We start from the raw sequence: 17,378 nt of genomic DNA on the forward strand, positions 1-17,378 counted from the left end.
AAGGAAAAAATTCAAAGTGTCTTAATCTTAGTCTCACAAGGATTTGTATTTTTTAGTTTACAATTGTTATATAAAGAGTAGGATCGAGCCAACTTTGTAACATCAACTGAAGCTGTTTCACAAGATCAGGAGAAAAAAATAAGTCTTCAGAACTTGTTTCCTATCATTGTACTCTAGCCCGACATTGAATTATCTAAGAAAACTTTCAAACCCAAGGGGACTGGAAGTAGGAACCACATTGGTGTTCCGAACCAAGATAAATCTCTGTACCTTTACTTTATGCTTAACTATTTACTTGCTTAATTGTTTTAAATCCAATTTGTTTTGTGAAGTACACTGATCTGCAGGCAAGTTGACTGTGAAGAGTCAGTAATCGACTCACAGAAAAATTTCAATTCACCCCCACTTCTTGAATTTTAATTGGTATCAGATCAAGTCTAACTAACAGTGTTGCTTAACCGCAAGTGAGCAAATATCTAATGGCAAGATATCATAGTCTCGGTGCTCTTATCAGGACGGTCACTCCTCAATGAGACCAACATACTTTAATGGATAGCATTACTCTTACCAGAAAAGTAGGTTCAAAATTTTTGTCCAATCAAATGACTTTCAAGCTTGGGTTATCATCAAGAAGGGTCCAAAGCGATTCTAGAGCTTAAAGAGAAGTCAAAGGACAAAGACAAAGAATCTAGCAGTACTAACATAGAAGACCTTGAAAGTTTTGAGGTCACCAAAGAACAATAAGAGGTAATCCAAACTAATGCATGTGCTATAAGTTTACTGTTTGTGAAATTAGTTAAGAAGAATATGACAAGATATCAACTTGTGAGACTGCAAAGAAAATGTGGGACAAATTCTAGTTTAACCTATGAAGGAACCACCAAAGTCAAAAATTAAAGATTGTTGTGCCCTTGTCAATGAATATGAGCTATTGAAAATGAAAGAGAATGAAAACATTGAAATAATGTTTTCAAAATTTAGTAAGATCGTCTGCAAACTAAAATCACTGGGGATAATCTACTCACACAGCTTGTAAGTCCAGACGCTGGTCCAAAGTCTTCCAAAAATTTAGGAAACCAAGGCTTCTATTCTTGAAGACGGAGATCTTCACAACATGACATATCATGAACTACGATGTAATCTCATTGCAAATAAACAGAATTATATCAACAGGTACCACAAGGAGGAAAAGAAGAAAATAGTGGCCTTCAACACTGCTCTAACTGAAAAAGAAGATATTTTGGAAGATGCCAATAGCGAAGGAATGGCCCTCATAAACTGTGGAGTAAGACAGACCATGAGATAGAGACAACAAAGATCCCAAGGAGCCAAAAATAATGACTCCACTAGAAATGATGATCGCTACCATTATGTGGGAGGTCTTGCAACTTCAAAAAAACTGTCCAGAATTAAGAAGAAGAACATCTAGAAAGAATCAAAATTTTGGAGCTTGGAGTGATGAAGATGAAAACGATGAAGAAATAGAAGCCGTCAATATATGTTTCATGGAAACAGGTGAATCAAGCGAGGTAACTACATGATTGTCACAATTGTAATACTCTTGAATCTAATTTAGATATGATTGTTTTATCCGTTTTCAGATTTTATTTTATAGAAAATGGTGTTGACATTTTAAAACTATTTAAAAAAATTCAAGAAAATTTCAAATTAATTTTTTAAAAGAATTTTCAGAGTCGCCACTTGATTTTGTTAGAAAAATATCAAGAAAAAACTTAAAGGAATCTCAAAGATTCAAAAACCGGAATAAATCTTTGAAATTAGAGAAACTGAGTAAGGCTTCAATTAATGCCCTAAGAAGGTTTTTAATGCATTTAGGAATGTCCATTTTTAAAATGGTTGTAACGCCCCAAGACTGCACCCTGGGCGTCACATGGTGCTTACGACCTCGAAGGACCACAAGCTAACCCATGACTGCTACTTGCTGTGAGCACTGAATATAATACTAAAATATATATGCATAAGAAATCTGAAAATGCCATAAGGTTCTCAAAATATAGAAATAATAGTAACTAAGTATAACTGATAACAACATCTGAAAACTGAAAAATCAGCTATGCTAGTCTGAAAGCCTGTAACTATCTAAATATGGAGTTGATAGGACAAACCCCCAACTAACTTTGACTAAAATAACTACTGAACTGCTGAAATACTGAAATGGATAAACTTTATCCTGGAAATATGAGGTCTCACCACTATAACTGCTGTTGATAGCCTGGGCTGCTAAGTACGGCCAGGAACCTTCCGAACCTATGATATGAGACATAATAGCGCAAAAGAAAGTATGCAATCAGTACATGAAATGTACTGGTACGCTAAGTGAGGTAAGATTGATAAGCATGGCTTCATATGCATGAGCTGACAACTGACTGAATAAACATCATGAAGTAACTGGATGAGAGTACATGAGAAACTGTAACTACTGAACATATTGAACATGCTATACTACACATATAGATATACATCGTGTATCTGAGATAATACTGAAGCTGAGTACTAAATTCTAATGGTTGAGTAACTGATAACTGATAGTCATGGTTCTGTAGAGCTTATTGAGTTCTTTACTGAGTATGGAGACTGAAACAGTAATTGTGGGAGTTATCATCTAACCGACATACCTTGATTATAGAATAATTTGGGGTCCAAACTGTAACCCCAATTCAAAGGGCGTTAGCACCATGGCCTGGGTTACTAATAGTAGCTGGGTCAACCCTAATCTAGCAGGAAGACTCATGTGATGTATATGGTAATGTCAACCCTAGTCTGGCAGGACGACAATTTACCCTACGCTGGCTACACAGTTTTGTAACGTAGGGACTGCTACTAAGGGTCAAACTCTTTGCTGGAAGGAATGCCCCCATCCCTGGGTTTGCTCGGTGCTGAATCCTAGAATGCCCCCATCCCTGGGTTTGCTCGGTGCTGAATCCTACTCCTAACTAAATGGACATTGAACTGATTACTAGACTGTACTAGGCTTGACTGAGCTGACACTGATCGTGTTGACGAACTGAACTAGTCGGAGTTCACTAAGTTTGGTTAGCTGACCGAGTACTACTATTCTTTACCTTTATTGGGATGATTTTATAACTACTACAACTAAGTAAACAACTAGATTTCGGGTAATAAATACCCCCAGGACTCGATAGCATAATTGATAAACTCATATCACAACTTTAACAACAAGCAATAGGTTACCATGAATAATTTACTCATCTGGACATTTTATCAAACACTTGTAAAGCATAGCTTAAGCATGGAAATAGTTTAAACATGTAGTAATAGCATGATTTCAATGCTAAGATCATCAAAAGATCACAATGAGCAATTCATTCACTTAGACATTTTATCAAACACTTAGGAGGCATAACCTTGTACATGAGAATGAACAATATGTTAATGCCTTATAATTACAACATTCAATTCATAATTCCAGGGTTTGACACGAGATCTACATCAACCAACGTACCTATTGATCTATTTTACATAAAACTCATATTTTCTTAACTCTGAAACTCAAATAACAACAAAAACATGAGCATAAGTCATTCATAACATGGGAATCATAATTCAAGTTTTGAAAATGGTTTTTGAACTCTAAGGATGGAAGGAAACCCAACGATGAACACCTAACATACCTGAGTGATGTAATTTGTAAAGATTGTTGGGGATTTCTTGGAACTTGACCTTGAGCTTGATGAACTAAGGTTTATTTCTTGAGAGAATTTTGTGAACAATAAATGTATTTTGCCCTTTTGGAAGCCTAATTTCGTGTTTTGACTAAATTGGGTGAGGGGAAAAGGACCTAATTACCCTTGGAAAGTCAAAATTAAGTGAGCAAAATGTGTCCAATGATGCGACAAGTGATGTGCCGCATCGATAGTGTCGACGTGATAGCCAACGCACCGCATTGATGTTGTCGATGTGATAGCCAATGTGACGCATCGAGATCGCGTTGGCTTGCTGTTTTGGTCATCCAAACACGACTCAAATGATGTCCAAAAATTCCAAAACTCGCCCAAGATGACCTATTGATATCACTGGTCGTGAATCAACTTAAAAATCGACAATCAAAGGCCAAAAATATCATAAATAATTCCATTGAAATATCGAGGTAAAAAATGAGACTAAGTGTCAAGACTTCACTGAAATTTTCTAAGGGGTGTGTCAAGACTTCACTGAAATTTTCTAAGTCTGGGACCCCTTATTACAAGCTATATGGGACTGAATTAAACTAGAACTTTTATGGGGTCTTACAATATCTCCCCCTTGGGAACATTCGTCCTCGAATGAGGCTGACTAAACTAAGAGGATCTGTACTTACGCTGATATGCATAACTGAAGCATGATTGAATTCTGGAGACATGACTTATGACTGAACTGTTTCATGAATACATGAATGATATGAGATTGTTATGCAGTTGTAACTGAGTATGGAATATAGTAAATCTGAGAAAGACAATTACCTTAGGTTGAGTCTGAGTTTGTGGAGAAGAGGTGAGGATACCTGGTTCTCATGTCTACCTCTACTTCCCACGTAGCTCCCTCAACGGACCGAATCCACCAAAGAACTTTGACCAAAGGAACTTCTTTGTTCCTTCGTCTGTGAATTTGACGATCAAGGATCTTGACTGGGACTTCCTCATAAGAGAGATAGTTCTAAATATCTATACTCTCTATAGGGACTACAACTGATGGGTCACCAATGCACTTCATTAGCAAGGAGACGTGAAACACTGGTTACACTGATGCTAAGTCTACAGGTAATTCAAGCCCATAAGCTACCTTACCGAAATGACTCAGTATCCTATAAGGACCAACATATCGGTGACTAAGCTTCCCCTTCTTATCAAATCTCTTTACCCCCTTCATGGGAGATATTTTTAAATACAAATAATCACCAATATCAAATTCAAAATCTTTCTTTCTCACATCTGCATGAGATTTTTGTCAACTCTGGGTTGTCTTAAGCCTCTCCTTGATCAACTGTACTTTCTCTAAGGCATCAAACACCAAGTCAGCCCCACTACTGCGACCTCACCTACCTCAAACTAACCAATGAGAGATCTACATCTTCTCTCATAAAGAGCCTCAAACATAGACACTTGAATACTTGAATGATAGCTATTATTATACGCGAACTCAATCAACGGTAAGTGGTTATCCCAACTGCCCTTAAAGTCAACGACACACGCTCTCAATATATCTTCTAAAGTCTGAATGGTCCTTTCTGCTTGACCATCTTTCTGAGGGTGGAAGGCTGTACTGAGGCGGACTTGGGTACCAAGACCCTTTTGAAAGGCTTTCCAAAAGTGAGAGGTGAACTGTATACCTTTATATAAAATAATGGACAACAGGACACTATGTAACCTAACCAACTATCTGATATAGAGCCTGGCATAGTCCTCAACTAAATAACAGGTATGAACTAGCAAGAAATAGGCTAATTTGGTCATCCTGTCCACAATGACCCAAATTGAATCATGCTGTCGACGAGTTTGAGGCAAACCTATCACGAAATCCATGTCACGTCCTCCCACTTCTAAGTTGGAATACTGAACTCCTGCATGGACCCACTAGGCTTCTGATGTTTAATCGTAACCTGTTGAAACGTGGAGCACTTAGCTACAAACTCTACCATTTCTCTCTTCATCCCACTCCACCAATAGACTTCCCGCAAGTCAGGGTACATCTTAGTGGTCCCTGGATGAATGGAGTAACGCGCATCATGCGCTTCATCAAGAATTCGCTGTCTCACGCCATCCACACATGGCACATATAGTCTATCCTAGCAATGCAACACACCATCTCCCTCTTAGGGGAAAACCTCTACTTTCTGGTCTCTGACTGACTCTTTCATCTTAACACACCATCTCCCTATTCTGCACCCTAACACTACCCTAAGCCGAATCAACCAAATGGGCACCTAGTATGGCAATCTGATGAACTTCCTAAACTAACTTCTTCTTAATAACCTCAACATGAGCAACAATACCCATGGACAACCTACTGAGGGTATCTGCCACTATATTGGCCTTTCCCGGATAATACAGAACACTTATGTCATAGTCTTTCAATAACTCTAATCACCTCCTCTGACGCAAGTTTAAGTATTTCTGAGAAAATACTTATTGTAGGCTTTTGTGGTTTGTGAATACATCAACATACACCTCATACAAATAGTGCCTCCAAATCTTTAAGGCAAACACAACAACTGCTAAATCAAGATCATGGGTAGGGTAATTCTTTTTATGGGGCTTAAGCTGTCTCGAGGCATAAGCCATAACCTTACCTCTCTGCATCAAAATACACCCCTAACCCAACTCTAGAAGCATCACAATATACAATAAATCTATCCAAATCGCCGTGTAAAGTCAAAATATGGGCTGTAGTGAGTCGAGTCTTCAACTCCTGAAAACTCTTCTCATAAGAATCTGACTACTGAAACTTAACTTTCTTCTGAGTCAATCTGGACATGGGGGATGTAATAGACGAAAATCCTTTAACAAACCGTCGGTAATAGCGAGCCAAACCCAAGAAACTCCTGATATCTGATGGAGAGATGGGTCTGGGCTAGTTTCTCAATACTTTGGTCTTCTGAGGATCAACTCTAATGTCATCATAAAAAATAATATGACCAAGGAAAGATATTGACCTTAGCCAAAATTTGCATTTACTGAATTTAGCGAACAACTGATGGGCTCTGAGAGTCTGCAATACTATTCTGAGATAGTCTGCATGGTCATTTTCACTGTGAGAGTAGACAAGAATGTCATCGATGAAAACTATGATGAAAATGTCCAAGCACTGCTTGAACACACGGTACATCAATTCTATGATAGCTGTTGAGGCATTGGTAAGACCAAATGATATAACTAGAAACTCGAAGTGAACATACCAGGTTTTTAAAGCAGTTTTTGAAATGTCACATTCTCTGACTCTGAGCTGATGATAGCCTGATCTGAGGTCTATCTTAGAAAATTAACTGGCACCCTGAAGTTGGTCAAACAATTCATTGATTCTAAGAAGTGGGTACTTATTCTTGACTGTGACTTTGTTCAACTGACGGTAGTCTATACACATTCTAAAAGAACCGTCTTTCTTTCACACGAATAAAACTGGTGTACCTTAAGGGGATATGCTGGGCCAGATGAACTCTTTGTTTAAAAGGTCCTTCAATTGTTCTTTCAACTCTTTAAGTTTAGCTGGAGCCACTTTATATGGCGGAATAGAGATGGACTGAGTATCATAAAGAAGGGCTATTCCGAAGTCAATTTCTTTTTCGGGAGGAATTTCGGGGAGATCTTCAGAAAACACATCTGGAAATTCACTTGCGACTAAAACTGACTCAGGATTAGAAGTCTCGGAACTAGAATCTTTGACTCGCACCAAATGATAGAAACACCACTTGGATATTATTTTTCTCGCTCTAAGGTATGAAACAAGTTGGCCCTTAAACGTTGTGGTACTACCCCTCTATTCTAGGATAGGTTTATTTCAGAACTGAAAATAGACAATTCAGTTTCTTCAATCAACTGAGGCATATCATGAATGGAGCCAATCCATGCCGAGAATAACATCAAAATCCGTCATCTCAAATACTACTAAGTCTACTGAAGTAACTTTCTGATACACCATAACTGGATAGTCCTTGTATACCCGCCGATCTATGATAGATTTACCTACTAGGGTAGAGAATGAGAAAGCCTCTGTTAAGATTTCGGGACTGACTCTAAAGTTGACAACTATATAAGGTGTTACAAAAGACAAAGAATCTTCTATATCTAATAAAGCATAAACATATAAATAGTAAACTTATAACGTACCAGTAACACATCAGGAGAAATTTCCTAATCCTGTCGAGACTGTAGTGCATAGAGCCTATTTGGGCGTTGCCCATTTGTGGCACTGGAAGCGGCACCCTGCTGAGATAGGCGATCGAACTGAGCTAGGGGACGATTATGTTGACTTTTTGAACCCACCTGAGGACACTCTCTGATTCTATGACCTGGCTTACCACAATCGAAACACACGTCGCTGCCAGCCCTGCAGACACTCTGATGATTTCTGCCATATTTTTGGTAGAGAGGATTTGTTCAAGAGCTACTAACACTACCCTGAGATTTAGAGCCTGACGCCTTATCCTTATTACCATTTCTAAATTTAGGCACCGGAGCACTGGCTGAGGATGAAGCTGGGACTGAAGATTTTGGGCAGTACTAAGGACAATTATCACCCTCTAACTTTGGTTGAGTAAAGTTGAAGCTACCTATTCTAGCCTTCTTGTTCTCCCTCTCTTTCTCCTTAGTCTTTTGTTCCTCAATCTGTTGAGCATGGACCATCAACCAAGCCAAGTCCATCTCCTTAATCAGCATTGCAGTCCTACACTTCTTGACCATACTATCAGACATACCAGACAAGAACTTGCTCATCTTAGACCTGCTATCAGCTGCCATATGAGGAGCATACCTGGTCAACTGAGTAAACTTGAGAGAATACTTCTTCATTGTCATGCTGCCTTGCTTCAAGTTAATGAAATCTAAAACCTTATCTTCCCTCAACTCCAATGGGAAGAACCTATCTAGAAAGGCAGTGGAGAACTCCTCCCATTCTATAGGCCCTGCATTTGCGCCCCTATCTACCTTTCACTGCTTAAACCATGATTAAGCCACATCCTGCAACTGATAGGCAGCTAACTCAGCACTATTACTAGCGGTTACCCTCATAATGTCTGTTACCTTCTACACCATGTCAAGGGATTCATATGGGTCCTCTTTAGACTTAGACCCATAAAATAAAGAAGGGTTTATTTTGGTGAAGTCCCAAATTCTAGCTGTAGCAGTATTCGCCACTAGGTTGTCTTGAACAATAATTGAGCGTTCATTTAAGGCTGCTACAGAATGAGCTAGAGCGATGAAAGTTGCTTTGAATTCTTCGTGAGAAACGTGCTCATTAAGGATATCTTCCTAAACTTGCGGAGGCGATGATTGGTTCCCAGTTCTTCTTTCGTTAGTCTTTTTGGGAGGCATATTCTGCAAACAAAAGGAAAACTTGGATTAGACGGAGAATTTAACTTGAGCTCATGCTCACTCTCACAATATGAACACTGAAAGAGGGGAATATTTTTTCCTAAAATGCTTTATTGCCTTTTGTCTATAGTGTGGCGAGCTACACACCCATGCACAAGACTCTATTTGACACGACTTTAAGACTCCCTAGGACTCTTTAGAACCCTAAACTCTGATACCAAGTTTGTAATGCCCCGAGACTGTACCCTGGGCATCACACGGTGCTTACGACCTCGAAGGACCACAAACTAACCCATGGTTGGTACCTGCTGTGAGCACTGCATATAATATTGAAATACATATGCGAAAGAAATCTGAAAATGCCATAAGGTTCTAAAAATATTGAAATAATAGTAACTGAGTATAACTGTTAATAACATCTGAAAACTGAATAACTGGCTATACTAGTTAGAAAGCCTCTAACTGTCTGAATATGGAGTTGATGAGATAAACCCCTAACTAACTCCAACTGAAATAACTACTGAACTACTGAAATGAATAAACTTTATCCTCGAAATATGAGGTCTGACAACTATAACTGCTATTGATAGCCTGAGCTGCTAAGTACGGTCAGGAACCTAAGCGTCCGAACCTATAATATGAGACATCATAGCGCAAAAAAAAGTATGCGATTAGTACGTGGAATGTACTGATATGCTAAGTGAGGTAAGGCTGATAAACATGGGTTCATATGTATGAGCTGACAACTGACTGAATGAACATCATGAAGTAACTAGATGAGAGTACTTGCAAAACTGTAAATACTAAACATACTGAACATGCTATACTACGCATATAGATATACATCGTGTATTTGAGATTATACTGAGACTGAGTGCTGAATTCTGATAGCTGAGTAACTGATAACTGATAGCCATGGTTCTTTAGAAATGACTAAGTTCTTTACTGAGTACGGAGACTGAAACTATAATTGTGGGAGTTATCATCTAACCGACATACCCCAATTATAGATTGATTTAAGGTCCAACCTATAACCCCACTTGAAAGGGTGTTAGCACTGTGCCACCGGTTACTAACAGTAGCTGGGTCAACCCTAATCTGGCAGGAAGAGTCATGTGATGTATATGGTTATGTCAACCCTAGTCTGGCAGGAAGACGATTTATCCTACGCTGAGTATGTAGTTATGTAACGCAGGTACTGCTACTAAGGGTCAAACCCTCTGCTGGAAGGAATTCCCCCATCCTTGGGTTTGCTTGGTGCTGAATTCTACTCCTAACTGAATCGAGACTGAACTGATTACTAGACTGTACTAGGCTAGACTGAACTGACACTGATCGTGTTAACTGACTGAACTAGTTGGAGTTCACCGAGTTCTGTTAACTGACTGAGTACTACTGCTCTTGACCTTTACTAGGACGATTCTATAACTACTGCAACTAAGTAAACAACTAGATTTCGAGTAATAAATACCACCAGAACTCGATAGCATAATTGATGAACTCATATCACAACTTTAATAACACAACAATAGGTTACTATGCATGATTTACTCATATGGACATTTTATCAAACACTTTCAAGTCATAGCTTAAACATGGAAATAGTTTAAACATGTAGTAATAGCATGATTTCAATACTAAGATCACCAAAAGATTAGAATGCACAATTCATTCACTTAGACATTTTGTCAAACACTTAGGAGGCATAACCTTGTACATGGGAATGAACAACATGCTAATGCATCATGACTACAACAATCAATTCACAATTCAAGGGTTTGACATGAGATCTACATCAACCAACATACCCATTGATATATTTTACATGAAACTCGTATTTTCTTAACTTTGAAACTCAAATAACAACACAAACATGAGTATAATTCAATTCATAACATGGAAATCATAATTCAAGTTTTGAAAAAGGTTTTTGAACTCCAAGAGTGGAAGGAAACCTAAGGATGAACACCTAACATACTTGAGTGACGAAATTCGTGAAGATTGTTGGGGATTTCTTGGAACTTGATTTTGAGCTTGATGAGCTAGGGTTTATTTCTTGAGAGGATTTTGTGAATAATGAATGTATTTTGCCCTTTTTGAAGCTTAATTTCGTGTTTTGGCTGAATTGGATGAGGGAAAAAGGACCTAATTGCCCTTAAAAAGCGAAATAAGTGAGCAAAATATGCCTAGTGATGCGGCAGGCAACGCTTCGCGTCGATGGTGTCGACGCGATGGCCGACACGTTGCGTCAATGCTGTTGACGCGATAGCCAACGCGATGCGTTGAGATCGCATTGGCTTGCTATTTTGGTCATCCAAACGCGACTCAAACAATGTCGAAAATTTCGAAACTCACCGGATATGAACTATTGACATCCTTGATCATGAATCAACTTAAAAATTGACAATCTAAGGCCCAAAAAAACCGTAAATGATGCCATTGAAATATTGAGGCAAAAAATAAGAGTAACTGTCAACACTTAACTAAAATTTTCTAAGTCTAGGACTCGTTATTACAAGCTATATGAAATTGAATTGCACTAAAACTTTTACAGGGTCTTACATCGGTTGACCAAATTATTGACTAACTTAAAATGGCTAACTTTGCTAAAATGTCAATTTCTAAAAGTTCATGGCTTGATCGAGCGGTTTTTTGAAAATAGCTATATTTAGTTTAGGTCCAAATAGTCTTTTTTAAGGTGAGAATAAATGGCTTGGAAGTGAAGAAAAAATATCGACTCAAAACATCATTTTTATTTCATTATTATTATTAATATTATTATTTAAATAATAATTAAGAAGAAAGAATTAACCAATTATGTAAAAAAATGAACTTATCTTTTTAGAAGAAACCAAATTGAGAAAAATCTACTTCTTTTTATGCTTAAGAAAAATTCCATTTAGCCTAAATGATATTAATTGATACATGAACAAATAAAAGTCATCTTAATGTGAAAGACTTGTTTATAAAAAAAAAAGATTAACATAAAATCCAATTTTTTATACTTTTGTTTAAACAAGACAATAATTTTTTATTTTTTTTTTAAAGGGAAAATCTAAATAAGTAGAGAAAGGAAAAATGAAGATAAAATAAAAATGGCAACACCTTGAGGAATTTATCTAGTTTAATTAATTAAAGTGTTCAGGCAAATACAAATAAATAAATAAATAAATTAAAAATAAAAATTACACAAATACACAACATGTTTCCAATATTACAAAAAATCTCAATTCCCTAAATATATTACAAAATCCCAACATATACACAAAATGTTATGTATATGTCGTCTATGTTATGTATATTAATAGGGAGAGAGAATAAAGTAATTAAAAAAGTGGAAGAGAACGTAATTACTTTTTTTATATTATTTATACAAATTAAAATGGGTAATTAAAGAGAGAAGAGTGAACATTGGCCCCTTTTGGCCTATTAAAAATCTGTCCAATTTTCGATCAATTCCATGGATTTTAGCCTATTTCTTTCCCCTATATATCTGTTGTATATCAGCAGCTTATTTCCTGTGTTTTGGGGTATACTGTTGCGTATACGATGTATATCAGTGCGGTAAGCTGCAAATTTTGACTCCATTTTTCATCATAAACCATGCTATAACGTGCAGCTGTTGCATCCTAATGTATATCAGTTGTATACAATTGTACACCAGTGTCGTTTCGACTCGATGGACGTTGAGTTTACCCCAACCGAATTCGGGGAATGAGAGTCCAAGGGACTCGATGGGGGATTTCATGCATAGAAATTAAGGGGAGGAAGATTAGCAACTAAGAAAAAGATTAAACCAAACTTGAAATTTAAACACATATTTTCCAAGATCAAGATGTCAATACTCGAGCGGAGATAAGTTGATCATTTAATGAGCCGAGTCAACTTTCAAACTCAACAATTAATGTCTAATATAGCATACGTTCATCAAGCTAAAATATGAATGGAAAATGAACCAAGTAAACAGAGGAGTGGAACTTTAAAACGTTTTAATATATTTACACTTGAACTCAGGCCAACATAAGCAGGAATTCTGGAAATTCAATAAGCTAACACATAATATGCAAAGCAACCACTGTAGATATGTAAAGCAACCACTGTAGTCCATGAGAAAGCATGGAGGCACTCTTTACATTGATTATAACAACAGAAACAAGATGAATATGCCTATATGTTGGGCTATTAGCAGACTTTAAGAAAAGAAAAGAAACAAAAAGGTATTCTTCTTCCTAAAGGCCGGTTACACAAACAAAATGGTAAAAGAGCAAAAAAAATGAACTGTCATAGTATGAAAAATATTAATTTTAGACGATACTAGGAGTATATTTTCCAGATTACAAGTTTATAGGCCCAACTAAGTAGACTTACTATCATATCTTCATGCTTTGGAATAAAAACAAAATCCCAATAAAGGCTCATTTTCACACATTCTGAATCACGAGAAGATCAACCAACAAAAAGTATACGACAATCAAGCTTCAAAACACATAACCACTCTTGCAAGAATATACAAACTTCATTGCCGAAAACACATGTAAACGGTTTGCGTTTTTTTTTTTTTAAGGAGAAACATGACAAAAGAGAAATAGACAATTCGAAAGAGGCAACATACTTGAAAGCTTGAAACCAATTGGATTTAAACCAAACCATAGATATCCTATTTTAGGAAGCAACCACGAATATTGATAACACAAGAGGAAGAAACAGCTTGGACTAAAAAAAATTGATTCGTACATCTATAAAAACAAGACCTCTAGAACTTGAAATAATCAGTCAAGAACTTCTCAAATAGTAGGCTCATCATCATGGTTTAAGAACCTTGTCAAGAGAACAACGAACGGCTTAGGCTCATGAACCAACCAATTTACTATGCTTGCCGAAATATTAAGATATTTTAGTATTGAATTGAGGCTGTCCTCGATCTCGTCTAAACTCGAACTAGGATTTAAGTGCTCCTGATCTTTTAGCACTCAACACATATATCGAAAAAAATAGCGAGGACGCCCACTAGTACATGAAACAAAGCCAATTGACGAAAAAAAAACTCAAAAGTTCGCACGACATTACATGAGCACTGTATTGCTCTCTAATTCATCATCAAGAGTATTCAATATTATGAAGCAAATGACTCAATAATCTACAAGAGAATGATCAGTTACATAATGAAAGTAAAAGACACCATGTAACCGAATGACCCATCTTAACAGTCATGAGACTCTTTACAAGTCACATTTTATTCAAATAGTTAATCAAGTAAGCTAACCCCAAAACAACATAGAATGAACTTGAACCAAACTAAAGGTAGATAAAATAGATAGGGAAAGAGAATTACCGGATGTTGCACAGAAAACTGAGACGACGAGTCGGAGAGCGATTCCACCACTAACATCGACTCTAAGTTCGACCGGTGCAAGGAAACAGTGAGAGCGGTGAGAGTGAATCGGAACAAGAAAATTGATCAAAGAAAATAGACATAGCAGTGGGTAAAAGAGTATCTGAAAACTCCAAAAAAAAAAAACCCCTCAAATGCATCCGCTCCTATTTATATCGGAAAAATCTCAATTAAAATTCAAAGTAGAGTCTGTTTTACTGACAGAGAGTGGTTGGGGATTTGACCAAAAATTGAAAAAAAGGAGTGAAAACATATCCGACAAATTCGGATTGATTGTGATGCTTCTGATTTGGTTTGGATTTTGGAATTGAAGATACACAATCTTGAGCCAAAAGTTAACAAAGATGGCTCTAGGTCTGCAAAATTGCAGAGATAACATTGAGAGAGAGGTTTTCCATGATTTAAGGGTCATTGTCGTTGGATTGAATGAAATTATTCGCGGGTCGGGTCGGGTCGGAAATTTGGTCACTGCTGCTATTGATATTGCGGCGGTTATTGTTGCTTCGTTTATGCCGGTTCACCGGCGCCGGATTTGGGATCGCCTGTGTCGAGTTGTTTGTCGTCGGGTGTGTTGGTGGTTTGCTGAAGTCGGTGTTTTGGGAGCGAAAGAAGTCTAGGAGAGAGAATAGAGGTGAGGTGCGTGTGTGCGTGTGGTATATGTACGTACAGGTGTGTATTGAGGCTGGTTTAGGAAATTTAAGGGATTTGGGACGGATCGGTTTTTGGGATTCTGGTAGATAGTTTGATGTGGGCTAGGTATTTAGGATATTTTTGGGCCGCTGATTTTTTTTTTGGGGGGGGAGGGAGAAGGGGGGCAAAAATGGCCCAAAAAATGTAAAGGAGCTTGATTAATTAGGATTTAAGAATAATTTATTTAATAAATAATCTAAAATTATAATTTCAGTCAATTTTATTTAAATTTAAATTATATTGAAATTAATTGGTCAATTATATTGCAATTGTGATCAAATTGATTTCAATTATGATAAAATTCAATAAATTGTCTAAAATTAAAACAAACCTCGATACGAATTATCAACTGACTTAATTCGGAGCTTCTTGGTTTAACAAGATCATACAAATATTTTATTCGAATAAATTATTCTCAAGAAACAATTATATTTAAATAAAACCTTTAACCATTTGAATTTATTTCAAGATAATCCTTGATTAAAATTCGATATGTCATAAAATGAATATTTAAGTAACAAAATTATATAATTTCGTATAATTGAATATGAGAATATAAAATAGCTACTTAAAATAGTAGAATTACCAAGATAAATACTTTGAAAATTTTTATTCGGATGAAATAAATGTTGTAATTTCATTTGATAATCGAAGAAACTCGAAATTAAACTTAGTTATAAAGGGCAAAAATTAGGTATCAACAATGATAACTGGCGAGCTTAAAAAAGTAATAGATTAGTATAACAAACTCGCTCAAGCGAAGATCAATTTAACGAAAACTCGAAGAAGAACAAAGAAGTTATCAAATAGAAATCAAAGAATGTCAAATCAAAATTGACTTACTTCATGAAAAACTTGATGAAGTAAAGATAAAACTAAATGATATTAACAGATCACCTAGTCACAATTTCATGAGATCAAACTCTTTTAAATATAATTCAAGTTCCTCATCAGAATCGTTTAAATCAACCAAGACCTCTTTCGCCTCTTGAGGACTGGTCTGTTTTATATTTGGATGTAGAGGGAACAAATCGTACATTTGTAGGCCCAATCCTAAAAGTGTATGAGTTTGGAAGCCTAAAGATAGCGCATTTATCCCACAAGGACCCAAGACTACTTGGGTACCTAAACAGAATTAATTTTCTTAATTTGCAAAAATAGGTCCGCAAGAGCTATAAGAAGAGAATGTGGGTTATTGATAGCGGATGTTACAGACACAAGACTAGAAAGAAAGAAAAATTTTCAAATCTAAAGAAAATAGATGGGAGATTAGCCAGATTCGACGACAATGCTAGAGGCAACGTCATCGGTGTCAGCTCAGTAAAACTTAGATTATCATATAAATTAACTAAAGTATATCTAGTGGACAGCCTTAAACATAATCTTCTTAGCATCAATCAACTGTGTCATGCTGGTTTTGGAGTCCTCTTCAAAGATAAAAATTGCTCAATAAAACACGACAAAAGAGACATCTCTCTCATCGATGAATGCATTGATAATATTTACGTCTTAAATAGTCCTGATTTAGCTACTTTAACTTGATTTAGTATGCAAACCAATGATGTTTGGTTGTGGCACAGAAAGCTTAGGCATGCTATCATTCATATCATTGAGAAATTGTCTAGACTGGAATTAGTAAAGGGTTTGTCCAAACTCAAGTTTGAAAAGGATCACATTTGTGATGCCTGCCAATTGGGTAAATAGACCCGAATATCATTCAAAGTCAAAGACAATGTCTCCACTACCAAACCTCTTCAAACAATCCATATGGATTTGTTTGGCCCCTCCAAGACCGCAAGCATTAGTGGAAAGAGATATATTTTTGTTATAGTTGATAATTACTCACATATTACTTGGGTGATGTTTATTGCTCATAAATACGAGACTTTCACAAACTTTGAGATTTTTTATAGAAAAGTACAAAGAGAAGCTGGACACTTTATCACCTATATTCATAGTTATCATGGAGGAGAATTTAAAAATAAGGCATTTGAGGAATACTATGCTCAGAATGAATACTCTCAGAACTTCTCATCACCTCGATCTCCTCAACAAAATGGTGTGGTGGAGTGAAAAAATCAGTCTCCCAAGAAATTGCCAGGACCATATTGTCAGAAAATAGATGCCTGATTAGACCTATTTACAGAAAATGCCTTAGAACTGTGGATAGGAAAGGAGCCTAACATTAGCTACTTTTATCCTTTTAGATGCAAATATTTTATCCATAAACATGGTAATAATAAGTTGGGAAA

The sequence above is a fragment of the Capsicum annuum genome, chromosome 4 (genome assembly GCF_002878395.1).
Source record: "Capsicum annuum cultivar UCD-10X-F1 chromosome 4, UCD10Xv1.1, whole genome shotgun sequence".
Taxonomy (NCBI): domain Eukaryota; kingdom Viridiplantae; phylum Streptophyta; class Magnoliopsida; order Solanales; family Solanaceae; genus Capsicum; species Capsicum annuum.